The sequence below is a fragment of the Delphinapterus leucas genome, chromosome 5 (assembly GCF_059928025.1).
Source record: "Delphinapterus leucas isolate spDelLeu-1000000601 "Yukka" chromosome 5, BTC_Dleu_Yukka2, whole genome shotgun sequence".
Lineage (NCBI taxonomy): Eukaryota > Metazoa > Chordata > Mammalia > Artiodactyla > Monodontidae > Delphinapterus > Delphinapterus leucas.
The window spans coordinates 32,507,088-32,534,762 of record NC_143133.1 but is presented as its reverse complement, the minus strand read 5'-3'; the positions used below and the strand labels follow the sequence as shown (position 1 = coordinate 32,534,762).

General features: G+C 38.1%; 1 protein-coding gene and 1 non-coding gene across 2 annotated transcripts in view; one reads left to right on the top strand and one right to left on the bottom strand.

Annotated features, from left to right (window-relative positions):
* Positions 1-27,675, bottom strand: part of DKK2 (dickkopf Wnt signaling pathway inhibitor 2) — a 106,849-nt gene that overhangs the window by 58,062 nt on the left and 21,112 nt on the right. The gene's annotated exons all lie outside the window — the stretch shown is intronic.
* LOC115801960 (U5 spliceosomal RNA) lies at positions 3,803-3,916 on the top strand. Its single transcript, XR_004022337.1, has one exon. It is a non-coding gene; the product is annotated as a U5 spliceosomal RNA (small nuclear RNA).

The following is a 27,675-nucleotide window of genomic DNA, read 5'->3' as shown; positions in this document are numbered from 1 at the left end:
ATGTAAATGTAAAACTATAAAATTTTTAGAAAAAAAAAAGGAGGAGAAAACTTTGGGATCTAGGACTAAGCAAAGAGTTCTTAGACCGGACACAAAACAAATATTATCCACAAAAAGAAAAAATGATAAATCAGACTTCATCAAAATTTAAAACTTTTGCTCTATGAAAGACGCTGTTAGAAGGATTAAAAGACAGTGACAGAGTAGTAGAAAATGTTTGCAAACTACATCTCTGACAAAGGTCTAGTATGTAGAATATGCAAAGAGCTCTCAAAAGTCAACAGTGAAAAAGCAAACAACACATCTAGAAAGTAGGCAAAACACACGAAGGGATATTTCACCTAAGAAGATATATAAATTGGCAAAATGCATCTGAAAAGATGTTCAACGTCATTGGTTATTAGGGAGATGCAGCTTAAAACCACAATGAGATAGCAATACACACCTATCAGAATGATTAACATTTTTTAAAATATTAGTGACAACACCAAATTTTGGTGAGGATGCAGAGAAACTGGATCACTCACACATTGGTGATGGGAATTAAAATGCATAGTAGTCTGGAGAACAGTTTGGCATTTTCTTGAAAAACAAAAATATAACTATCATACAAGCCAACAATTGCACTCCTGGACTTTCATCCCAGAGAAATTAAGACTTCTGTTCATACAAAATCCTATGCACAAATGCTTATATATTCTTTTTTTTAAATTGCGGTAAAATATACATAACATAAAATTTACCATTTTTAAGTGTACAATTCACTAGCATTAAGAACATTCACAGTATCGTGCAACCATCGCCACCATCCATTTCCAGAACTTCTTCATTATCCCAAACAGAAACTTCACGCTCATTACATAACTCCCCATTTCTCTCTCTCCTTCAGCCTCTCATAACCTCTATGCTACTTTCTGTCTCTGTGAATTTGCCTATTCTTGGTAATTCATATAAGTGAAATCATACAATGTGTCCTTTTGTGTCTGACTTATTTCCCTTAGCATAATGCTTTCAAGGTACATCCATGTGGTAGCATATACAGAATTTCATTCCTTTTTAAGACCGAATAATATTCCATGCTTATATATATATGCCACATTTTGTTTATCCATTTATCTGTTGATGTGCACTTGAGTTGTTTCTGCCTTTTGGTTATTGTGAATAATGCTGCTATGAACGTTGGTAGGCAAGCTTCTGTAGCAGCTTTATTCTTAATAGACAAAAATTGGAAACAAACCCAAATGTCTTTCAACACGTGAATAGTTGAACAAACTGGTATATCCATACCATGGAATACTACTCAGCAATAAAAAGGATGAACTGTTGATACACATAACAGCTTGAATGAAGTTTCAGAAAATTATGCTGAGTGACAAAAGCCAATCTCCAAAGATTATATACTATATGACTCCATTTATGGAACATTCTTGAAATGACAGAATTAGGGCAAGAGAGAAGTAGATGTGACTATAAAAGGGAACATGGTAGGTCCCTGTGGAATGGAAATGTTCTATACCTTGACCTATATCAATGTCATTATCCTGGTTGTGATATTGTACTATAGTTTTGCAAGTTGTTACCACTGGGAGAAACTGGGCAAAGAGTACAGCAAATCTATGTTATTTATTACGACTGTTTGTGAATCTATAATTACCACAAAACATTTAAGTAAAGAAAGAAAGGAAGAAAGGGAGGGAGGGGGAGAGGAAGAAAAGAAGGAAGTGAGGAAGGTGGGAGGGAACGAGGAAGGAAAGGAATCTCACTCAGATATTCAAATATACAATACAAAATCCACCTGAGTCTTTGTTCAGGACTCAGTTTAGATCCCAGCTGCTGCTGGATCAGAAAGCAGCCAAGATGGTAGAGCAGAAAGACCCTGTGCTCACCTCCTCTCGCGAGTGCATCAAAATCACAACTATCCGCAGAATAACCATTGATGATAAAGACTGGAACCTACCAGGAAAGATCTGCAACTAGAGACATAAGGGACCAGAACGAGGGGGCTTCTGGCTCCAGAAGATCTGGCACCAGGGGGTCTGGCACCAGGAAGATGAGGCCCCAGAGCATTTGGCATTGAAGGCCAACAGGTCTTAACTGCAGGAGCCCCACAGGACTGGGGGAAATAGAGACTTCACTCTTAAAGGGTACACACAAAACCTCATGCACACCAGGACACAGGGAGAAATCAGTAATTTGATAGGAGCCTGCACCAGACTTACCTGCTGGTCTTCGAGAGTCTCCTGGAGAGGTGTGTGTGGCAGGGCTGCAGCTCACTTGTGGGACACAGACACTGGTGGGAGACATATTGGGGAACATTCAAATGCGAGAGCACTCCTGGCAGCTGACATATTGGCTCGTTAGTGCCAAGACCTGACCCCACTGAACAGCCTGTAGAGTCCAGTGCTGGGACACCTCAGCCAAACAACTAACTGGGTGGGGACATGGTCCCTCCCATCAGCAGACTGGCTGCCTAAAGATTGAAGAGCCCACAGCTGCCTCCAGACATGCCCCTAGACATGGCCCAGCCCACCAGAGGGCTAAGACCCAGCTCCACCCATCAGTGGGCAGGCACCCTCCCGACAGGAAGCCTGTGTAAGCCACTAGACCAGCCTCACCCACCAGGGGCAGACACGAGAAGCAAGAAAACTATGATCCTGCAACACAGGCCAGACCATACCCTGGGACTAGCTGGGCCCTGGCCCACCTCACAACCTTCGGGACACCCCAGACCTCATACCCAACTGTGTCAGGAACCCCCCCACCCCAACCAGCTGAAGCAAGCTCTGGGATCCCTGGGTCCTGTAGCCAGACTCCAGGAACCAGCTCTGCCTGCCAGTAGACTGGCACTAGAATCCCACGTTCTGGCTTCCCCTGCCAGTGGGTGGGCAACGCCGCTGCCAGTGGGCCTTCGGGCACTCTGACTCTGCCCACTGGTGAGCGAGCACTAGCCCTAGGGCCCCCTAGGGTTCTGCAATCAGCCACCTTGTAACCAGACTCTGCTAAACAGCAGCCAGCAGCATCCGTACAGGACAGGGCCTGGCAACCAACCAGACTAGGAGCCAACCAAGCCTATCAGACTGCCCACAAAGTCAGCCTGCCACCACAGAAGGACCCACACATCTTAGGGGAAACACCTAGAACCTGGGTGACCAGAGGGGAGTGCACAGCTGGGACCCATAAGGTACCTCCTACAGAGGGCCACTTCGCCAAGGTTGAGAAATGTAACCAACCTACCACATACATAAAAATACCAATAGCAACTTAGACAAAATGAGGTGGCAGAGGAATATGTTCCAGATGAAGGAACAAAATAAAACCCCAGAAGAACAGCTAAGTGAAGTGGAGGTAGTCAGTCTACCCAAGAAAGAGTTCAGAATAAGCATCGTAAAGATGATCAGAGAACTTGGGAAGAGAACGAATGTACAGAGCCAGAAGTTAGAATTTTTTAACAAAGAAAATATAAAGAACAATCAGAGAGGACAAATACAATAATTGAAATGAAAAATACACTGAAAGGAATCAATAGATCCCAGTTAGCCAAGCTTCCTCCACATTGCCCCCTAATGGTAGCTCAGAGTCACTGTGTGAACGTTAAGATATTTCCAGAATAGAAAGGGTGATTTCAATATCAAGAGTGTACTGCACACAGTACAATTATAAAATGGCGCAACTTAAAATTTCCTTCAACCCATATTTATTTGCAGAAGTCCCTGACAACTTTTGACAGGCATTATATCTTGACAGTATGTCGTAGTGCAGCAGGAGTTTCTCTTACTAGAGATGTGTTATAGAAGCAGAGGGCATTCTCTGGTTCCTCTTGATATTGAATGAATATTTTGATTTTTACTAAAAATTTCCAATGAGGGAAACAACTTTGAGTCTTACGTTAATTGTTTGAGGCCTTGCTTTAAGGGCGCTAATCATTTAGTTTTAATGGAAGACATTATTGTGAAGTGAAAGCAGAAGTTTGAAAAAAAATAATACAGTTGGTTCCTTTTAAGTTCCTGGCACTTTCGTTCAGTTCACAAGCAATTTCAGGCCAAGTGTAAATAGAATCTCTCTTAATGTTCTTTAAAAAGTTACAAATTTCAATGTAGATTCGCAGTCTTAGTGTGGGATAGCAGTTTACCACAGAATATTTTCCTATGTAGACCGATAGTTCAGGGAAGTGTTCTAGACTTTCTGTTTGCACATAGCTGGAAAGACTTATTCTCTCTCTCTCTCACACACACCCCATCAATGAACCCACGTCAGAAGAGTCTACAGTCTCTCTAATTTGAAGCAGCTGGTGCATTCTAAATATGGAGAGCCCAAGCTTCTAGAATCATCAGTACCATCATTAAGAATCAGAATCCTTGATTTAAATGTTCTTTATTATTCTCTTTATAGGAGGATTTTCATCACATGGCTGTTAGCTCTTTCCTATTGTTCCGAGACTGTCATGCATAAATGTCAACAAGAGTGTATTTCATTCATACTCTAAATCCTTTATCCCACAATTAGCCATATCACGACCACATATGACTATGATTTACCATAACTAAAATAGATGGCGTGGGATTTATTGTTGGCTTATGTTTGAAAAAGTGAAGGCAGATTTTTTAATTAAATAATTGCATGCTATCTATTTGGGACATAATTACTACTTATTTTGTTTTCCATATATATCTATCTAGTTAGCAAATTGTTACAATACCCCCGTCAGTAAAATCTAAGGGACTGCTCTGTTTGTGTGCGTGTGTGTTTAAAATATGCGCTGAGAGCATAATGAGGAGAATAAACTAAATTATGAATTTTTTCTTATTGATAATTTTTAAAAATTATCTTTATTGACAATTTATATGTACTGTTACTGTGTGTACCTATGTCAGTGATCTCATTTGAACAGCATAATGACTCTATAAGTCAAGAGAATGTAAAATACTTCATTTCTTTGCTTGCCCAGCACCCATATCCCTTTCCTTGGTAACATCACCCTGCTGTTTTATTTAAGAAATCAGCCTGCCTCGTTTGCTACAGTTTGTCAGTGGGGGCACCCTTCCTTCTCCTGCCCTCCCTTCATCAAGGAAAGGAAGGCAGGACCTCAACTAGGCCACTCAGACTCTTTCTGGTAATTTGCATCTTGAGTAAAAAAGCCAAAGGATGAAATTTTGTAAGAGGTCTTTTATTTTGGCTGAGGTGCCCTAATAAGGCCCCAAAGGTCTTGTTTTCTAGAACCCTGGAGTGCCATGGGTTCATGCTCTTCTGAGGCTCAGTTCATTCCTTCATTTGATTATTTCAGCTTTCTCATATCCTTACAATAAATTCCTTTTTAAAAACTATTTTGTATAGGTTGCTTAAGAGTTGGTTTCTGTTGCTTATACCTGAAGAACTCTAACTGCTATGCTGTTACCCTCTTCTTGCAGACAAGGAAATTGAGGTGTAGAGAGGTATAGGAGCTAGGCCACAGTCATACAGCATCTAGATAACACAGCTGAACTCTGCTCTGCCTGCTTCCAAGCTCTCTTTTAATCCCCAGGTAACACTGCCTCTGTTTTCAGTTTCGAAAGAGTTTAGATGAGAGCATGTCTAGATGGTCACACAGTCATATTAGATCAGACCAAAAATATAAAATGGATAAAGGAAGGAGCATCCCTTTCTTTGTTACATTTAATCAGATAGTCACTATTTATTATGCACCCAAAGAATTCCTTGCACTAAATAAGGAGTACAAAACCATGACCAATTCTGCAGTGATTCTGGCGGTTCCTGTAATTCCCTTTTTAGTGTTTAATGTCACACAGCTGTGCACAATTCCAGAATTAACATGGGTTCAAGTACAGTCCCTACCTGCATTTAAAAACACATTTTTATTTCACACCCATTTAGCTAGGGAGGATACAGTGAAGTCCAAAGCAACAACTGCTAACATGTGTGTAAACATCACTTTAAAACTCCCATGAAGAATTACAGAGTAGGTCAGAGTCAAATGCAGGAGGATCAAATTATGCATAGATTGAAAATAAGAATGGGAGGCAGCACTATGATGTTTTCAACCCCAAGCCCAAGGACCTTCGTCCCTTTTGTGATTTGGGTACAGTTTACATCTCTGAGCCTCTCTTTACATCCTCATCCTTTCCCAGTGTCATTAAAGGGAAGCAAGGCTGTCTAATGGTCCATGTAGCACTCTGATTAAGGATGGGGTGAGACTGCACTGGGGTTGGCGGTGGGGCTCAGCAGAATGCAGCCTGCCCGGACCAGCTTGATTTATCCCACCAAACCTCTGTCTCTGCCTTCCTGCAAGTGACCTGACAAGCCTCCGCTAGAAGCTCCTTTTCATGGAAGTTTTGTGAGCTATGGTCTTTTCTAGGTCTGTTTGAAAGTGTTACCCGTGGGGCTGTGGAAGAAACGGAATGTGGTCTGGGAGATTGGATAATCTATCAAAAAATTTTCTGGCATCTGATAGCTACTTAACAATATTAATACTTCCTTCCTTCCGGAAACATTTTTGAGGATTACTCTTCTAGAGCACACTGTAAAAATTGTTTAGGAAACATTAAAAGCCAAGTGTTGCCAAGCTAGTAGTGCCCACTGAATATATGTATCCCCCCAAAGAAGCCTATTTTTTTTCTCTTTAAAAACACAGTGGTGATTTAACTCACAAGAAATAAAATTAGTCACAGTTTTTTGGGTCTTTCTTTGGTTTTAGTGGAATCAGTTAAGGTTCCACCAGTCAAAACTGATGGCATATTTAAGCTGTGTATTTGAAGAGTATAAAGGGGCTATTTACAGTAGTGTGGGCAAGATTTACAGCAGGAGTGTCCATTAGTGGGAGCCACACACTAATTTAGAATTTTCTGTTAACCGCGTTAAAAAAGTGAAAAGAAACAGGCAAAATTAATGATATACTTAGTTTAACCCAACCTATCCAAAATATTATTTTAATACGCAATAAATATAAAAAAAGTTTAGTAAGTTTTTTTAATTTCATAGTAAGTCATTGAAGGACTTCCCTGGTGGCACAGTGGTTAAGAATCCGTCTGCAAATGCCGGGGACACAGGTTCGAGCCCTCTGTATCTTTCCAAATCCAACCCATTAATGAGGTTCCTCATTGGTGCTCACACTTTTGAAGGCTTCATAACCATTCATTCTACATCCTCAGCTTCAAACCCTGAACTCCAGCGACAGTTCATTCCCTGACTCATTTTGCCACTTGGATCCTCTAACTCCAGTTGTTTCCACGGCCAACCTTGCATGGCTCCTTTTGGTCTCTGTCCTGATGCTAAACTCTAAATTGATCCCATGGAGCCAGAAAGGTGACGGGATTTTGAATCTAAATCACTTGCTAAACCTTTCCCCAGAGTCCTGAGTTAAGCAGCAGGCTGTGAAATACCAACAATTTTCACAAGCAAATGTAACAAGATTACCTCTGCTTGAACAGGCTTACCCTGTTATCATCAGTTACATTCATGGTGCTAGTCTGCCCTAAGCCACGGAATCACCAGATCATTAGATGAAAGATTTGCATTAGAAAATAGCAGAAATGCTCAAAGGTTTGGGTCGAGTGCCAACCTGTAGTTAAGCGCCAGACTTTCCCTCTATGTATTTCTGCATTGGCAAACAACTTTCTGATTGGCACGTGGAATGCAGCTTTGCTCACCTGAGCCCAGTGTCCCTGGTGTGGTCTATAGAATCACTGGAGTAACACCCCTCTCCACGGGCTGCCCCCCTCCCCACCTCCTAGCCATTAAAGATTTGCCCATGGCTTTGCTTCTGAATTCAGGCTATTACTGAAGATCTGGAACAGCAATCCTCAATCTGTACTCTGTGGCATGTTAATAGGTGTTAGTGGCGATAGGAGTATATATTAAAATAAATTTTGAATATTCTGGCTAGAACAAAGATAAGTTTCTTTACTGCAGAAATTCTCAGAGCCTTTACTAGGCTAATGTGAACTATGAATCATTAAAAAGAGAATACAGTAGGTAGCATTTATACACATATTTGAGTAGAAAAACCTCCTCCCGACCCCCACTTAACTCTGGCCCCAGAACATGAGAATTTACCTCATAGGGTTGCTGTGAAGGTGGAATTGAGATACTGCATGGAAAGCACTTAAAACAGTGCCTGGGCTTCCCTGGTGGCGCAGTGGTTGAGAGTCCGCCTGCCGATGCAGGGTACACGGGTTCGTGTCCTGGTCCGGGAAGATCCCACATGCCGCGGAGCGGCTGGGCCCGTGAGCCATGGCCGCTGAGCCTGCGCGTCTGGAGCCTGTGCTCCGCAACGGGAGAGGCCACAGCAGTGAGAGGCCCGCGTACCAGGGAAAAAAAAAAAAAAAAAAAAAACAGTGCCTGACAGATGAAAGCTCTTTGGGCTTATTGCTATCATTGTTATCACATAGCTGTTTCAATGAGACCTCACCAGGTGTTCCTGTGCCCTCTGAGAAAGAAAGAGTTGCATATGGATTGAATGGGGATCCTTTCAGGAGCTATGGATATCTCATATGGATACTGCACAGAACCAGTATGGATCTCTCTTTGGGTTCCTTTCAATCAGAAAACGGTTCAAGTGCAAAGAAGTTTATTCTTTTCCTTTCTTCCCAAAGCCTGGCTAAGCAGGGTTCAATTCAATAGCATGGAGTAGCAAGGGTTCAGGGCATGGCCTTCAGAATCTTGCTTAAATCTTGACTCTTCCATTGGTGACCATGTACCCTTGGGCAAACTGATTAAAGGAGCAATGCCCAAAAACCTGTAAAATTTTTAAGATAATGTTTCTCTCTCTGGTTGTTGTCAGTAATTCAAGAGATTGTGTCTGTGAAGTACTTAGCCCATGCCTGATACATGGTAAAATACGTTCAGTAAATGGAGGTTCCTAATCATTCTACTAACAGACTAATTTCTCTAGTTTATTTACACTGTGAAATTCTAGTTAACTTTGCCCACGTAATCATTGCCACAGTGTCTATGAGGACCAATTTGCTTCACACCTGATCGATATTTAGTAAATATATTGGCCACTTGGATTGGTGACTGATTAGATTGCTGGATTAGGCCCATGAAGCCTATTGGGTAACTCCGTGATGTTAGGAATTGAAGGGGAATGCCATATAAGCTCTCAGGGATCACTGCTCCGGGCAGGATTTCTTTGAAATCTCTGAAGCAATTCTGGTACCCCTTTATTTTTTAAAACCTATAAATAATTTCTAATATCATAAAGATTTTTAGTTCCTAGGTAAAATAAAAAGTATTCCCAAGTTCATTGCTTTGATTAGGAAGGTTGTGAATAATATCAAAGTTATTCACAATCCAGTGGTCGGAAGCTCTGGGAAAAATAATTTTAATTTTAGATGTTTCATGCAACACTGTGAATGTTATCTCCCCTGTTTGGGCAGGGAGAAAACTGGCATGCATTGTGAGATGGGGAATTTATGTGAATTAATGGAAATGTTGCGGCTGACCAACAAAGGAACTTCCCCAGCCAAAATCAAAACAAAGATATTAACTTGGAAGCGTGGAAAAAAGGCTGCAGCATAATAATATCATGCATTGAAACCTTATCTAGTGGTTGAAGTAATTTGGTTTGAAGAACTTAAAGAGCATTTTGTGGTTTATGGAAACGGCCAGCAGACACTATATTTAGCAGCCTCTCCACTATTAAGTTCTCATACCTTCTTCTCCTCTCACCAAGTGGGGCCATTTAGCTTCCTTTATCCCCGGATTGTTACCAACCTAAGACCTCATGAGGATAAAAGCCAAGCTATGAGTTTGCCATGCGATGCCCTTGCATTGCAGACTACTTCCAAAGACCAATGTGGCCACAACAGATCTGAAGGTTTGCTTACATTCACTTAAGATACATTTTCTGAGTTCATTTACACAATTTCAGTCCAAGTTTTAGACAGATCCATCCCTCTTCCCAAACCATCTCCCTCTCTCTCTCTCTCTCTTTCTCACACACACACACACACACACACACACACACAGACTCGCTCACAGATGATCCTCATAACAAGTTCACAATTAAAGTTTATAATAATTCTGAATTAGATAAGAGTGGGTTATACTGAGATATTGCAGATATTGCAGAAGAAAAATAATTTGAAGGTTAGAGACCAATTCTTTTTCTCTTATAATTCAGCACCATGACTTTTTTGTGTAAATAATAGGAAAGCTGCTAGGGAAGAAGACACTTTGCTTAATTCTGTGATATTCCTTAAAGTGGGGGGGAAGTGCTGAAGAATAAAAAACCAAAAAAGTCTACTTTGGAAAGCTTTCATTTGTAATGAAAATCAAATAGAATGTATAGAGACAAAGTTTATTTGTCATTCCAGATCTTCAGAGTCAAAGAATCTCTTAAATGATAAGTGTTCAGATACAAAGCTGGCCCCAACTGCAACGATTTGTAGATCAGATTTGAAAAATAGTCTATGATTCAATTTATGGAAGACATAGAATATGCAACTATAAGGAGAAAAGTATAAACTTAGAGCTCTCTTGTTTCCAGTGCTCTGATCAGGATTCCATTCTATTTCCAGGAAAGGTAACTGAACACCTCTCATTTTAAGTATGTAAGATTGTAAATTTGATATGATATCAAGAAAAGTTTTTGAATGAAGTTCTTTCGAGCCCAGAATTCTATGGTAAACTATGAAATCAGGTGGATGTTGAAGTTGACAGATCTTGGAGGCCACAACTACCCTCACCCTCCAAGACATCAAAGAAAGGGCAGGATCTAGTGATTAACCTCACACACAAAATTACTGGGCCATGGGATGGAGACAGGTTTTCATAGGTCCTTCGGTGGCCTGTTTTTTGTAGTCTAAAATCCAGTGAGATGAGGAAAAACAGCTGCGCAAGATTGGCCCTCTCCTTTCTAAGGCAGTTGTGACAGGAATACAACTAGTAGGTTTCCCTGCTTCTCTGAAAAGTGTCTGACACCTAGTTTAGCTTTTTTCTGTAGGCCAAGGTTAACTCTGAGTTAACTTTGACTAATAATAAATTACATACGATTTTGAAAAGAAATCATCGAGTTGAGAGGAAACGTAGGAAGTTTCGCCATATTTATATACTAATATATATTAAATATTTCCTACAAATTGGCACACAATTACCTTTAGAACATTCCTAGAGTTCTATAACACAAAACAGCCCATTTACTTTCATAAAATCTCTGACTTTTAGAAAATTTTACCTTAAACAAAATTAAAGTTTAATCGCTGTAATGCCTACCTAACCATTAGTCCCAGTTATTTCTTTCAGTTACAAAGAATAACTGTTTCCATCATACTAGCTATATAATACAGGAACTCTTTCTGTATCCTCAGCATCTAGCACAGGGTCCTAACATGTAGCACCTCCATATCAGCACTTAAAATACTGCTAGACATTCTTTCCAGGTTAAAAGTTTCAATTATTTTATTTGTTCATCCTCTGAAATGGTTTTCAGATTTTTTACCAGCCAAATGCCACATGTTTTGGTGGGAATATATAGATCATATTTATGCATATAATGTCAATATGCAAATAGATTCAATTCCTCCTGAAATATAGGAAATTACCAAGAGTATCAACAAGTTTATCTGGGGCCAATCAGCTATCCAGACACTCAAGAGATATATTTTTTAATTTCCTTAGTGTTCAGTTCTTCCTTTACCATGCCAATGAAAAATCTTCCTTGTAATTTCATACAGAAAAAAATTATTGGACGACAGGAACACAGGAAGTCCACAAACCGAAACATCCATTATAAAGGTCCTGGTAGCTAAATACTGATACTTCTTCTCAAAACTTTCCAGGACTCAGGTGTATCGAAATAAATAATCATGTCTGCAATTATGTATGTATGTGTAACCAGTTACTCAGACACTTTGTAATGCACATTATATCAATACTTGCCCTTCTCATTTTAAATACTTTCTTCTTTTTCTCTTTTATGGTCTACCAAACTGCATCTGACTAAATGTACATATTTGGTGAAAATGGATTCCATTAGAGTGTAATGTTACCCAGCTATTGTTTTCTTTGGGAGGAAATAATGGAGAGCATGTCCAGATGCTTAATATCAGGCTCCTGTTTCTAGAATTACAATCTTAAAGCTGTCAGGACTGTTCAAGAACAAGGATGATCCAGAGATTGTTCAGCATATGAAACACCCTTTTTGTGAGCATTTAAGCAGGTGAGGGAGGAGAATGCTAAACAACTGGCAGAGAGAACTTGAAATATTTAAGCAAAGGACATTTTTCCCTTCTCACCTATCAAGACATCCTGTTTTTCCATGAAATAAATGAATCATATTTTCTGATCTATTCTGAACGTACTGAGTTTTTCTGGTCCATTCTGTTTCAGTCTCACAATAGTAGTCTCCGTCTGGCCACAAACAAGTTATTTTGCTTTGCATCTTTTCTGGAAGAATAGTACATTAAGTGTACCCACATTTTTCTGACAAAGTACTGTAATCACTTTGGTTGTGCAAGGGCATAAAGGTATGTTTACCTCCCTCCCTTTACTCCAGTAAAGGGCAGCTCTCTGAGATGGATGCCACCAAGCAGTTTACAATAAATCTCGTTTAACACAGTAGCTCTAGTCAAAAGAGAATAGTGATGTAATTTTAAAAGAAAATCTTCAATGTATTCTCATGTAAAGGGAACAGTTCTACAAAATATTAATAATACTTTTCACAAGTGTATATTCAATAAATTTGTTGTCAAATTTTCTGAAGATGAGCCATATACAAATAGCTATAGCTAATCAGAAAAACTGTCCTAATGTCTTATTTAGAGAGAGAAATCTGTTTATTTGTACTAATTACAGACAGCATTAAATAGTACTTCAAATTGATGACCATATTAGAGAGCTTACATCTGAGACAATAAATCCCAAGTATAATCACATAAATTGATTATAAGTATGTGATTTTGCAGCCAATAAAAATAGATTCCTGGATACTATCGGAGAAACTTTCAGAGGAACAACTGAAACATTAAAAGTGAGGGTCACTGAGTTCACCAAGATGCATAAAGTAACTCCTCAGAGCCATCCACTTTAAGTTTCTTTAGGGTAAAAAAAGCAGGAGTTGGCTTCAGGGAAAGCATACAAACTTTGGAATCAGAAAGACCTGGATTAATAACCTGACCTCAGAGTTTAGCTTTTGTGTCCTTAGGCAAGTTACTTTACTTCCCTGATGATAATCCTAAGCCTACCTTCTAGAGTTGCTATGAGAATCAGAACTGAAATACGTAACTCACCTAGCACAAGGCCTGGGTCACTGCATGTTTTAGGGTTTTAAGAATGCATTAGATGTGACCCTACTTTATAAAGAAAATCTTTAAATATATATATATATGTGTGTGTGTATGTGTATGTGTATATATACATATATATGTATATATCTTTCTTTTTAGGGGACTTCATTTTCTAATTCAATCTTTTATTTCTTTAGTTCGAAAGTATACGGCTACATAAGAAACAAATAGCTTGTAAAAAAATCTAAGTCAGATTTTTGTATTTTTTCTTCTTACTTTAATAGTGTATAGACATATGTACAATGTAAATTTTAAGTATAAACTGGAGTATTTTCAATTGGTAAGAGTTCAGCTCTTCAAATAATTCTGGTAGAAAGAAGTGTGCCTGTGAAAGGAAGGGGAATGTTTTGAAACCTTATCACTATGAAAATGAATAAACGTGATAATGAAATATGTAATATGAAAAGAAATACGTAAAGAGATAAGAGCAGACATATTTGCGGAAAAGTAAAGTGTGTAAAGGGTGATAAAATGAAAATATAAACATCAACAGGCCAAAATATTTTAAAACAATGCATAGTTTTATAAATAAAGATAAAAACCCACTAAAACTTACTTATTGGACTTAAGATTTGCTATATGTCTAATAAATTCTTACTTTTAAGAAGAATGGTCCTTGATTAATGGCAAATTTGCTTTTACTATGGATTTTTCTTTGCTAGCATTAACAGACTGGAAAACCACAGTTTAACAGTTTTGAAGTGATGTTAATGGCTAGAGATTAAGTTACAGTGTTTCTGTTCAATTCATCAAAAATAAGCACTCATTTCAATTAGAATAAAGAATGCTGTTTATAAGATTTAGACAAAATGATTATGGATTTTTAAATCTAAGCAAAACTTGTACCATCCATTTTGCAACACTGGACACTAAACTGCTTTTAGCACCTGAGACTTGACTCAGGATGGAGGCTTCTATTCAAGGAGAAAAAGGGCAAGTTTATACCTGCGTACCTCAGTTTATTTGGTAACTATTCGGTGTCTTTCTGTATGCTAGTCTTTTTTCATCTATTTTTCCTATTTCATATGCTAACAGAGGTGGCCTTGTACCAGATTCCCTAAATCGTGACCCCTTTGAGATAGAGCGCACCCACATAAGTCAAAGGACAAAGAGAACGAATGGTCCATTATCTGCCAGACTCTTCAAATGTACTGTCTCATAAAATCCTCCTGCACTGAATATTATCTCAGTTTTACAGATGAGGAAACTGAAACTTGAATTCAGTCTCTTGTGCATGGCCATACAGCTAGGAAGTTTAGATCTCACTACCTTCAAAACCTGTGAGAGTTGAGGTAAGTAGTTATTCTCCGTTTCACAACTACCTGACATGTACTAACTGCAGCTGGTGCTAAGATCGTAGATTTGAAGATTCCTGAGAGAGAAAACCCAGGTATGACTGGACTGAGGACTGACCTCTTTTGATTTTTCCCCATGTCATACGGACAGGGCTCTTCTCTCTGCTAAAAACAAAACAAAACAAAAAACCTACCCTCTGTTTAGAAATATAAAGCCCCAGTGCAACCAGGCTTTACAAATCTCCAGCATTGTAAATCTATACAACATACAAAGCTAAGGAATGCCAAGGATTGCCAATAGCCATCAGAAAAGGTGAGAAAGAACCCTTCCCTACAGAGCCCTCAGAGGCGGAATGGTTCTGCCAGCGCCTCCGTTTCAGACATCTCCCATCCAGACCTGTGAGAGAATAGATTTCTGCTGTTTTAAGCCACTCACTTTGTTAAAGCCGCCCTAGGAAATTAATAGAGATCTTGGTAATCCTAAAGGCTTTCCTCTTCTAAGAATTTTCTAAATAAGCATCTTAACTCTTATATGATGACATTCGTGCTTTCAAGACTAGATTAAGGAAATAGGTTTTTGAAGGCAACAGAACTGGGGTTTTAATTAACTGGTACTGACTGCTGTGAAGATTAAATAATATCGTTAAAGCTCTTAGCCCCAAACCTGGGAGGTATCTCTTGCTCAGTAGGAACCGTACCTTCTCTTTCTTTTTCTTCCTTCTTATCTCACATTATCTGCAGGTTTTAAGATCACACAGGGCAGAGAATCATGGCTTGCCACCTTTCACACCATTTGGTGTGTTGTCTTGATCTTAAAGTACAATATGTTGTGTTTACAAAAGAATGGACTGTTTTTTTTTAACCTAAAGGAATGAAAAGTTATTTGTTTTCCATAAGGAAAGGCATATAACAATGCATTAAAGAAATTTTCGGGAACAGTTAGGAAAAAATAAACATTTTAATTCACAACAGAGAAAAATCATTGTCCTTTGGAATGTGAAAGCCTTATCATTACATCATTACCTTTAGTGGATTACTGCAGACCTCAGCCCTAGAAAACCCTCTGGTCTTTGCTGACAAGAAATATACTCACCCAATCAAAGATAAGCAGGAAGTGAAATGTTACCTACCATGAAAATCTTACTCTGCACTTAATTTTTTGCACTTGATACATAATGACTTTTCCATCTTGCTTCAAAGGAAAAAAAAAAATCTTTGATTTCAAAACCATGTGTTGGAGAAAAAAAAAAATCTGTCCTGAATTATATCATTCTGAACTAGCTACAAGACACTGTTTCTTCACAATGCCTGATTTCACAGTGCATAGATATGCAAACAAATTGCTCAGATCTTTTAAGTCTACATTTTTGTATCCTGGAACTCAGAGTATCACCGTGTGGCTGTATAGTTAGCAGACCTACTGCTCTTCTCCCTGCCTTTTACTTGCTTTTTCCATAAGCAGAAGCTGGATCAAATTTCCAAATGAAAGACCTCTCCACTAAAAATTTATTTTTATGAAGGAATGGCTTTACAGTGTTTGCCATTTGGGTTCTTTTATTTGGCTTTTTTATTCTCTTCAAAAATGTGAATGGAAAATGTTTATCTGCTGGAGGGCTTCACATGCTTCTGCTTTGCTGGCTCAATGACTTCTACTGCCAAAAAAGAAAAAGAAGAGAAAAAAGAAAGAGAGAAAAAGGAAGAGAAAAACCACTAGTCGTCACATAAATGAGTCAAAAGCAAATTCGGCATGCCCTAAAAATGGTATGAAAAATTAAAAATCAGTCTCATTCTAATAGTCTGACTTCTGGACCTGGGGTTCTGGGTCTACTCCTTGTTGAAATAGTTACCATAGCACAGTGATTAAAATTCCAGGATCTAGAATAACGTAGATGTGTTTGACTTCAACTGTGCCACTTACAAACTATGTAATCCTGAACAAATCATTTGACTTTCCTCAGCTTTCACTTCCTTTTATGTAAAATGGGGATAATACCCATCTCTTGTCACCATTGTGAGGGTTAAATTAGATACATAAATAAAATGCGTAGCATAGTGTCAGATAAGTTATCACATTCCATAAATGATTAATAGTACCTAATTCACGGCACCTCCTACAGGATTAGGGATAGATTGATAGTGAGCTCTTCCATAGCTCAAGTCCACTAAAGCCTTGTTACTTAACAGGTAGGGGCTGTTGGGAGAGCACCTTCTGCGGGTGCTGAGGGAGAATTTGTTCCCTGTCTTTTCTGGTGGTTGTTGACAATCTTTAGCGCATAGATTGCTGCCTTCCTCTTCACATGGCACACGCCATGTGTGCCTGCTACCCTGACAGAAACTTCAGAGGGAACCAGCTCCTGGACGGCTTAGTCCTTCTCTCCTGCAGGCAAGTCAGAAGAAGGTTCTGCACAGGACAGCTACGGATCTCCACCAGGGCTTCCTCAGGCTTCATTCTGCCCAGGCGTAGTTTACCATCATTCTAGTCCTAACAAATGTGCTCATGTTCCCAGTGTTCCCTTAGCTGACTAGAGAGGCCTCGGGATCCCAGCCCAGCAGCCTTCATTGTCATTGAGCCAAAGGTATAGGAGGCTCAAGGCTCGGTGGCACTGCCCTAAAGCTCAGCCTTGGCAGGATTCTGACTTAGAGGCATTCAGTCATAGTTCCACAGATAGTAGCTTGGCCCCCTTGGCTTCTCGGCCAAGCATATATGCCAGATGCCTGAACCAGCAGCTTCCTTTCCTGCTGGTGGGGTTACCATGACAACAACAAATCATCAGCAGGGTACAACTAAGCTGTCTCAAACTAGGTCCATCATCATCCCATCACCTGGGACCTTGTTAAAATGCAAAATGTTAGGCTCCACCCCAGATTTGCTAAAGCAGAAGTTGCATTCTAATAAAATGCCCAGGTAATTTGTATGCACATTATAACTTGAGATGTCTTGCATTCCAAACTGAACTACAAGATGGGGGAAAAAAATGCATAGGGATGGAATTCATATTCCCTATTTGTTTTATTTATTTTCTTATGAGGGATGGTCAAAATTAGAAGTGATGAAGCAACATGGTTCAGCATAACTTATATTCATAATACTACGCGGATTGGGAGAAAGAGCGCAAGAATCTATAAAATAGAGTGCAAGACAGAGAACAATTTTAATTAAGCCCACCATTCCAAATTGTATAACAGAGTGAGTGAGGGATTGGGTATATGAATATGCTACTGAATTACTCAGTTTCAGAGTGCTTCTTATATTGTGATATCGTGGTATTTCACTTCACTGTGATTCAAGGGTTTAGAGAAATACATTTTTCATCTATTAACTACTGTATCTGATGCTCATACACATCACAATTCTAGTAATCCCTTCCAGTAATGAAGAAAATATGGATTGTATTGGTTTTTATTGATAGACCTATGCTAGGGTTCACAATGATGTCTGCCTAAGAAACTTTCAAGGCTGATTTAGACCAAAGCCCCAATTAAGAATCTATTAACATCTATTCTACCATTAACCACAAGTCATCTGCAGTTGCCAACAAATTCTTTTTTTTTTTTTTTTGCGGTACGTGGGCCTCTCACTGTTGTGGCCTCTCCCGTTGCGGAGCACAGGCTACGGACGCACAGGCTCAGCGGCCATGGCTCACGGGCCTAGCCGCTCCGCGGCATGTGGGATCTTCCCAGACCGGGGCATGAACCCGTGTGCCCTGCATCGGCAGGCGGACTCTCAACCACTGCACCACCAGGGAAGCCCGCCAACAAACTCTTTTACTAAAGTTTTAAAATTGACCTCACTTACTATATAATACTATAATTTAATAAACTTATAGAAGATGGGGTGTACAAAAGAACTGCCTAAAGGTCACACATGTTATAGAAGGAATAATGTCCCCCCAGTGATGTCCATATCCTATAACCCCTGGGACTTGTGAGCATGTTATCTCACATGACACAAGAGACTTTGCAGATACTGACCTTGGGATGGGGAGATTAGTCTGGAATATCTGGGCCGGCCCAATCCAGTTACATAGATCTTTAAAACTGGAAAAGGTTTCAGAGTGATGCAATGTGAAAGAATTCAACTGTTTCTGGCTTTGAAGATGGAAGAAAGGGGTCCAATGAGCCAAGGAATGTGAGAAACCTCTAGAAACTGGAAAAGTCCAGGAAATGGATTCTCCCCTAGAGCTCTAGACAGGAACTCAGGCCTGCTGACACCTTAATTTTAGCCCAATGAGACCAGTGCTGACCTGCTAACATATAGATCTATAAAATAATTAATTTGATTGTTTTAAACCACTAAGTTTGTGGTAATTTGTTACGGCAGCAAGAGAAAACAAAAATTAGAAAATTTAAAAATGTGCAATGGCAGAAAGACCTAGAAGATCTGTTTCTTCCTTCTTGATGCCTTCAACACAGTTCTCCCCAAAATTTATGGAGATATTTTGATGATGCTCTAACATCACTGCATTCTTTGTTTTTTCTGTGGTATCTGATGTGCACCATTCTCTTAATTCACCTCTACACCACTTGTAGCCTATTTGCATTATTATTCTGTACTTGCAATTAAGAGGTAGAAGCTATTTTCAAGTATTTTTTAAGTGGGAGGATAAAATGCAGAGATTTTTATTTTATTTTGGTTTTAGTTTCTAATGGGCTCAGACACTCTGTTAGACAAATTATATTATGATCTTACAATTATCAGTAGAGTTTCACTGATTATGCTACACTAGTTAACAAGAAGTTTTTCAATCTCACTTAATAAATACTTTTATTTCTAGAGCAGTGAGTTCCCATATCTGGCAGCTTACCAGAATCACTGGGGAGACTCCTCAGAGAAGACGATGGTCTCCTGTTTTAAAACAGCATAACTATACAGAAACTAGAATTGTAATGCCAATGGGAATTTAAAATAAATAATACCCTTCTGTGTAAAACTCAGTTGTGGCTTCAAAGACAATTCCATCATTTAAGAAAACGTTGGAAATAAAAACTAAAGAGCTAAGAAAGTAATCAAAGAGCTAGAATGTAGCTAATGAGCTGGAAGGTAAATGTCAGAAATAAAGGGCTGGAGGGTAATGGTTTGAGGGCTCGCATTAAAATGACTTAAAAAAACAAGCAGCTTTTTCTGTGTTATTAATGATCATCATGGCTGAAGATATAATTTTGGTAATGTGGGTAGGGTGTTACAGCATGATTCAGAAGGAGGAATTCCAACACAACAACGTTTCAAAGCAGTCCACTTTTCTATACACCTAACTAAACCCCGGGGAGGGAGTCCTACCTGGTCTCAGCTCCTCTTTCCATGCTTAGCAGCACCTGGTTGTAGGAAAAAGAATACCTTCGGCAAACAATCTTTTGGTAACCAAGAAGGTTTGTTTGGCTGAATCAGATTTCTAGGGTCTGGTTGAAATCTTTAGTGACTCCAAGATCATGTTAAGAGCACAGTATTTGTCAAGTGTTAAATTCTGTGTGATTCATTTGATGGCCGAATTGAGGGCAGGTGGTTTCTCCTTTTCTGTTTACTCTCCGCTCATCCCCTGCACTTACCCTCTCTACCTCCCGATCTGACTTCGTGAAAGAAGTGAAAAGGTAGGTGACAATCTCTGGCTTGTGTCCTGTTTCTGTACAAAGCAAATCAAGTGAAAATTAAGGAAACATACAACTGTTACATAAGAACCTTTTGGCAAAAATACTGTTCTCAAATTTTGAATGGGAAGTATAGTATTTTGAGAGCAAACTGAAACAAAATTTTAACCTTCCTTGGTTATAAGTAAAATACAGCTATTTTGGAGGAGAAAGTGAAGGGAAATAAGGAGTGTTAATAAGACAAAGATATCAAACATTGATAAACAGTGAAAACTTTTCAAAAGGATAGTGTTTTAGATGTTATAAAGAGAAGACATTCTTTAAAATAGAACTTCACTTCAAATTTTCAGAGCTAATGGATAAAATAAATGGGTGCATATATCTTGAAAGAGCAACTATCACAATAACTGTGCTTTTTTAAGTTAATGAATGATAGAATGATCCTGATTCATTTTAAAAAGACAGAAGATTTGTGTTTTCTCTTAAGTTTGTGCTTAAATTTAAGCTCCTGCATGGAACTTTAATATGCCCTCTGTGTCAATGGACTCAAAAGTAATAGAGGCTCTGTTTTCTCTTTATATGATCATGAAAAATTTAAGTTCTTTTTTTCAGCGGAGGCTTAAGAAAGGTAAGAAAACAGGTTATTTTTTCATATGTACTAATGATCTTTTCTTGCCAAAGTAGCCATTTATTTCAGCACTCCTGCAAATAATCAGAGTGACCCCATTAGTATTTTTAAATAAATAGAGTTTTAAATTATACCAGTACAACATAAGAAATGTTTTGAGAAGAAATCAAATATTTGAAGTATGGTGGTGCTATGGCTCACAACTTGAGGTGATTTTCTAACCCAAAGATGCCCTTCCATGAGCATGCTCATGGAGTTTACTATAATTCCAAATCAATAGTTCTGTTGTCATCTTCAAGTACAGTGGATCTCAAGTTGGCTGCACATTGTAATCACCTGAAGAGCTTTAAAAACTAACCATGCCTGGATTTTACACCAGGGGATTTAATTGTTCTGAGGTGCAACTGGGGCATCTGGTGATTCTAGTATGTAGCTAAGTTTAGGAGCTGGTATACTAGTTGATGAAGTCATGCTGTATGGCAACGATAGACATATAATGACATACTTGATATTGCTAAGACTCAGGTAAACAGTGGGAGGTGATTGCATGTCATTATACAGGTTTGCTGATTCCTTGGGAAACATCAACTCTCAGAATGAGAAACTTCCCCAACTAGACCCCCATCTCATCTCCTGACCCTTACTCCTTTCCTGGCTGCACCTTGTTTGATTCAACTCCAATATTCTCTACTAGTAATCGCCCTGCTTATGTTTCAGCCTCTGATAAAACAGGATAAAAGAAAATAGGTATTCTCTAATTACCACTAATTAAAAACTAAGTAGACTACATAAAAAGCAACATGGAATCACGTTTCATGTTCGAGAGACACTTTAAAAGATTTATAATTCAACACTTATTCATTCATTAAAGTAATATTTACTACACGTCTACTCTGTGTCTGTACTAGACACTAGATACACAATGGTGAAAAATATGATTTTCAGTTTGAGTAGAAATGGGGACTGAGGGGTACTACTGACCAAAAATATTCACAGTAGCAACAACTATAATGAGAGTAAATACAGGGTGCTATTGGAACACGTAGGAATCTTATTTTGTCTCGAGAAGTTCAGGAAAGTCTGCAGGATGAGCAAGAGTTACCCAAGTAAAATGTATAACGGGAAAAAGAAGAAGCACCAAGTGTTAGGCAAAGATAAGCACTCTTGTAAGTCGTGGACTTGTACGTCACGTTAAAGCAGATAGACTTTACCTTAAAAGGGAGAGACACCATCAGATTTGCAATTTTGAAAGCTCACTCCAGCCAGAACGTGGAGGAACAGAGGGAGAGGCCAAAGCTCCTGTAATGTCTCATACACACAACAACATCCTACACACACACACACGTGCAAACCGAACACTCTCTACACTTCAAGTTATTTATTTAGTGTCAAGTAAGACTTATACTTGTTTCCAAGTTTGAAGGTTTAGTAGTCTAAGAAAATTATAAGTCATATAAAATTGTTACTAGTAGTAATAACATAGAAGCGTTTCCTAGACTTGATATTTTACTAAACAGATATTTTCAAGACTGTTTAGAAAGATGATGAACAAATATAATCAAAACTGGATTGCATAACAGATATATCAATTCATTACTCTGTGATCAGGAATATTTGATTATTTGTAATGTGTTTTCATCGAATGCCAAATAACAGAGAATTTTCTGTTCGCAATCTGATAAATGAAAACGAACATGAACATCAAGGATTATCAAAGTATAACCGAATATATCTTCTCAACAACTGAAATGTTTTTATATATGTAACTTTTTTTTTTTTTTTTTTTGCGGTACGCGGGCCTCTCACTGTTGTGGCCTCTCCCGTTGCGGAGCACAGGCTCCGGATGCGCAGGCTCAGCGGCCGTGGCTCACGGGCCCAGCCGCTCCGTGGCATGTGGGATCTTTCCGGACCGGGGCACGAACCCATGTCCCCTGCATCGGCAGGCGGACTCTCAACCACTGCGCCACCAGGGAAGCCCTGTAACATTTTTAACATGAAGGAATTCTAGATTACCTACTAAAGGATCAGTTCAAACGGTAGGATGTCTATCATCTTCAAGCATAGAAAAAAAAATTCTCCTTAGTTTCAATACTAGAAAGTTATAACATGCCCTTCCTTGGCTAATGCTCATTTAGTAATGTTTTCAGGACTGGAGAATTCAAAAATAAAATAAAAATAGTGGAATTAAAAAGTAATGTTGCAACTGAGGAAGGGCCTGGGCTAATCTCCACTGGCAACAATCAGAACCACTGAGTCAGGACAACAGTGTGGGTTTGGAAAGACGTACCAGAGAATCTGAACCTGTTCTGTATTTATGAGATACTACTACAAACAAAAAGCTGAAATAAACCATGAAAGGGCTAGAAATCTGCAGCTGGAAGGATAGAGGGGAGAAGATGAGTTCTTATTTTCAACATATGTGTTAATTATTGCACAAAGCAGGGTAGGAGTTTGCAGCTGGAAGGGGTAGAGCAAAGGAAAAAAGAAATTTTATATCAGATTAATTTTATGAAATCATGGTTCAACAGGGGATCTTGCAGCTGGGGGAGGGCAAAGGGACAGCCACATTTTTCAAGTCACTTTAATAAAATATGCAAGCCCTCACTTTGACAGCATTGGAAGGGACGTTCTTGAATCAGTATCAAAGTGGACTAAGACATTTTGTTATGCAAAGAAACAATTTTAGACTCCTTGGATAACAGAGATTTTTCTTTAAATGAGTACTTGCTAACCAGTTTCTATATCTCTGTAATTCTGTGGGAATTCTTCTCGAATTACAGAGAATAAGATTTTGGCCCCAGGTGACTGTTCCTCAATTCTTCAAATTTGTACTTCAAAAGGATTTATTTTCCTCTAAGGATCCCAAAGCATTTTGCCGTCTGTGAAGTGCACCATCACTTTATCGCTTTAAATGAGATGTTTTTTACACACACACACACACACACACACACACACACACAAAGCAAAGAAAAAACCCTGTAGATTTTTTTTCCTTCCATTTAAATGGCTTGATTTACCTGCAAGTAGGCTACCTTCTTACAAGGTGGGAAACGAATAACGATACACCTGTACTCACTTGTGTGCTTTTAGTTGGTTAAAGCCTCATCAACTAAGAACTGTAAACTATCCAATGATTCCCTTTCCAAGTACAGGTTAACCCTATATTAAGACACCTAAATATGAGAGTCATTAGGCAATAAAAATACATAATACTTCTATTCCTATTTTTAAAATTGAAACATCTACTAAATTGTGAAGGAATGAATAAAATGGAGCCTGTAATGCCAAGAGAGCACTAAAATGGAGCCAGGACGCCATTGGGAAGCGGACCTATGCATGTCTCCACCTGGATGGAACGTGAAGTTTGAACTGGGCCACAGTATCCTGACAGAACACTTACACAGCAGACTCTCAAATAATAACAACCCTAGCAACCAATCAAATATGGACAAAAATGGTTCCAGTCGGCCAGCACCAATCATAATTCTTGTAATATGACTTATGTCAGATTCCTGCTTTTTCCATTAAAAACCCTTTGGCTTTCAACCCTCCTGAGAGTACATTTGGGTTTCTACCGGATTCTGTGTCTCCAGAATTGCAATTCTTAAGACCCCAAATAAATGCTTTTGTTGCCTTACAGCAATGGTCTTATTTTTTGGTTGACAAAATACACATCATTACTTTCACACAATCTTTCACTGTTATCAATTTAAGCTAAATCCAGTATCTAATTTAAATAACATTTCTAAGAGAGCACCGGGGCATTTGTCTTTCCTCTATATTCCTAGTTCTAGGATAATACTTGTCATATAAAATGCTCTCAAAAAATATTGGTTAAGAGAATAAATGTTGGGTTCAATTTTAGTAAGATGTGATAAGTCTCAGAACTTAAAGAGAGTGGATCAAGTTGCCTTTCTAGTTCTGTTAAGTTCTAAAACTCCTGAAAGTTTTCTATTTACTTTGCTCCTAACCACTGGAAGAGAAAGACCAAGAATTTGCAAAAGAGAATTGTCCTCAAACTTTTGAGTCTAAGGACCCTATAAGAATTTTAAAAACTATTGAGGGACCCCCAAAAGCTTTTCTTTATGTTTGTGATATCTATCCATAATGACCATATTAGAAGTTAAAACTTTTTAAAATATAATATTTATTAGTTCATTACAAAATAATAATATAACCCCATTATATGTTTCTGAAAAATAACTATATTTTCTAAAACAGAAGAAAAATGTAGTGAGAAGCATGGAATTGTTTTATATTTTTGAAAATCTCTTTAATGTCTGACTTAGTAGAAGACAGCTAGATTCTCTTATCTGCTTCTGCATTTAATCTCTTGTGATATGCTGTTTTGGTTGAACTAGATAAAGAAAATCTGGCTTCACACAGGTATGTAGTTTGAAAGGGGAGGAGTATTATAATAGCTTTTTCATATAATTGTGAATATTCTTTGATTACTACACCAAAACTCAACAGATGGTAGTTTCTTAAAGGTTAGTTGCAGTATAGAATCCAAAGCCATATTAATGAAACTTTCATACTCTATTACATTAACATCCTTTGGTCTACTTTGCACTATCATTCTGCAACATCATCCATTGATCATTTAGGAAATGTTGGTTTGTAGAGTTATATAGACCTTGAAAGCTCATATCTTATCGTGGCAACAAATATCATGAACTGTTTTCCTTGAACTAACAGGTTGACTTTGTTCTTTCTGAGAAAACACTTGCTAAATAACTTGGTAAGTCTGAATAACTACAGCTTGTTTTTCAGTCATTCTTTCGGGTAAAAAAAAAAAACAAAACAAAAAACTGCTGTTCCTGAAAAAAAAGCAGCAAATTCAACTTGCAACTCAAGTATTGCAGTCGTATAATGAGATTCAACAAAAGTGCTTTATGCATACTTTCTATTTCATTTTACAGAATGTTTAAAAGATATGTACTCAAGATGTAATCAAATTAATTAACTTTTACTGCTTCATCAAGGACTCTCTTAAGGGAAAGTGGCATACATATGTATGTATGTATAATTTTATTATGAGTATGTTGGTGAAGAATACAATGGCTGCTAGCACAGTTTGGTGCCACTACATTGATTCATGTTAAGGCACCAGCAGTTTTACTCACCATTGTTTTTTGCACCATTGATGACATAGTAAAAGGAAGGCAAATAACATCTTAGTGTTATTATGAAAAGAGTTTTGATTTTTTAGACTTCTTGAAAGGGTCCTGGACATACCCCAGAGTTCATGGACCAAACTTTAATGACCACTGGCATAAGGCAATTTTTCATGTCAATACATTAGAAAAAGTAATTTTCTCTTTTGCTCTTAAAGAGAAGAGTTACAGCACCCACCCCTATTCTCTTTAGAACAGGAGGTTGCTAACCAGATATAACTTATCATTCACATAATAAAAATCATTTTAATCACACTCTCCAAATGCAACAGGCAAAATGCATCCAAAGCTGAATGGCTGAAATATCTCATATCCCATATAAATAATATTGCTGAAGGGAAAGTTTAAACACAGATTTTAAAGATATTTCAACCTGTTTTAGTACAGCTTAAGAATTATCACCTATTTTACAAGCAAGGAACCCACAAAGCAAATAGATTTAATAAAATTCCCAGCAGAACAGTTCAGCAAAAATTTTTTGTAAATGTCATTAAATTCATCCAGTATTTATGTCAGCTTCAGTGTCGAGACCTTAAAATTATTATTCTCTTCATTTATAATAAGTAATTTCATCTCTATCAAATCTCCTAGGAAGTTGCAGTAACAAGATAGAGACATGTTTTGCAGAAGGGGTTGCTTATTGAAGCCATGAAAGCTTTTCTAAAAGAAAAAAAAAATGTTTCTAGATTAGGGTTAGGTAGAAAGTACTCCCAAATCATGACATTTTCAGAGATGGTGAGTAAGCAGAGGGATATCCAGAAGGTGGGGATGTGTGAGTGGGAAAGAGGTTCATCACTGGTTAGGGAGGAAACTCATAAAAGCTTTAACTACATTCTCTAAGGTCTGAGTCCCACTTTTACTCAACTTTCCCTAATACTATTTATCATAGTGCCAACATACGACCTCTAAACATCATTTTTAAAATGATAATCTCAGACGATATGCTGAGAGATATTGACCTCTCTCTCAACAGTCATCTTCAGATATCTCACCTGAATGGGTGATCCCTAAGCTATACAAGGATTCTCAGAGCTCTCTACCGTATTACCTTTTAATTTTTATTTTTTAAATGTATTAAGATATATTTGATACATGCAAAATATATTTAAATATTTTAAAGTTGTCAAGCACAACTATGAACCCACCATCCAACCCAAGAGCTAGAACAATATCAATAACTTGCCTCAATTTAGTATACCTCGTATATCCCAACCCTCTTGACTCCCTCTAAAATTAACAGTATCCTCCATAATATTTATATATTATAAATATAATATTAACATATATTAAAGAAAATAATATATAAATAATATAACTTACATTTCAAAGCTTTATTTGTGCTCACTTCTAGCTATAGTTCTAGCTAGTCTAGCTAACTAAACTATAGCTCACTTCTAGCTATAGTTTATTTTTCACTGCTCCATAGCACTCCACAGTATTACTCTACTATAATTTATATAGACGTCCTTTTGTTGATGAACTAGGTTGTTTCCTGGTTTTTTATACTACAAGCCATGCTGCTATAGCCCTTTTTATACATATCTTGTGGTACACGTAAATAAACACTTCTCTGGGTTATATCCTTAGGAGTAGGATTGCTAGGTCAGAGAATATAGGAATGCTCAGAATTACAAGATATTGTCAAGTGGTTGTAGCAATTACACTCCCATGAACAATATATTAAAATTCCACATATTCTCTTACACACTTGG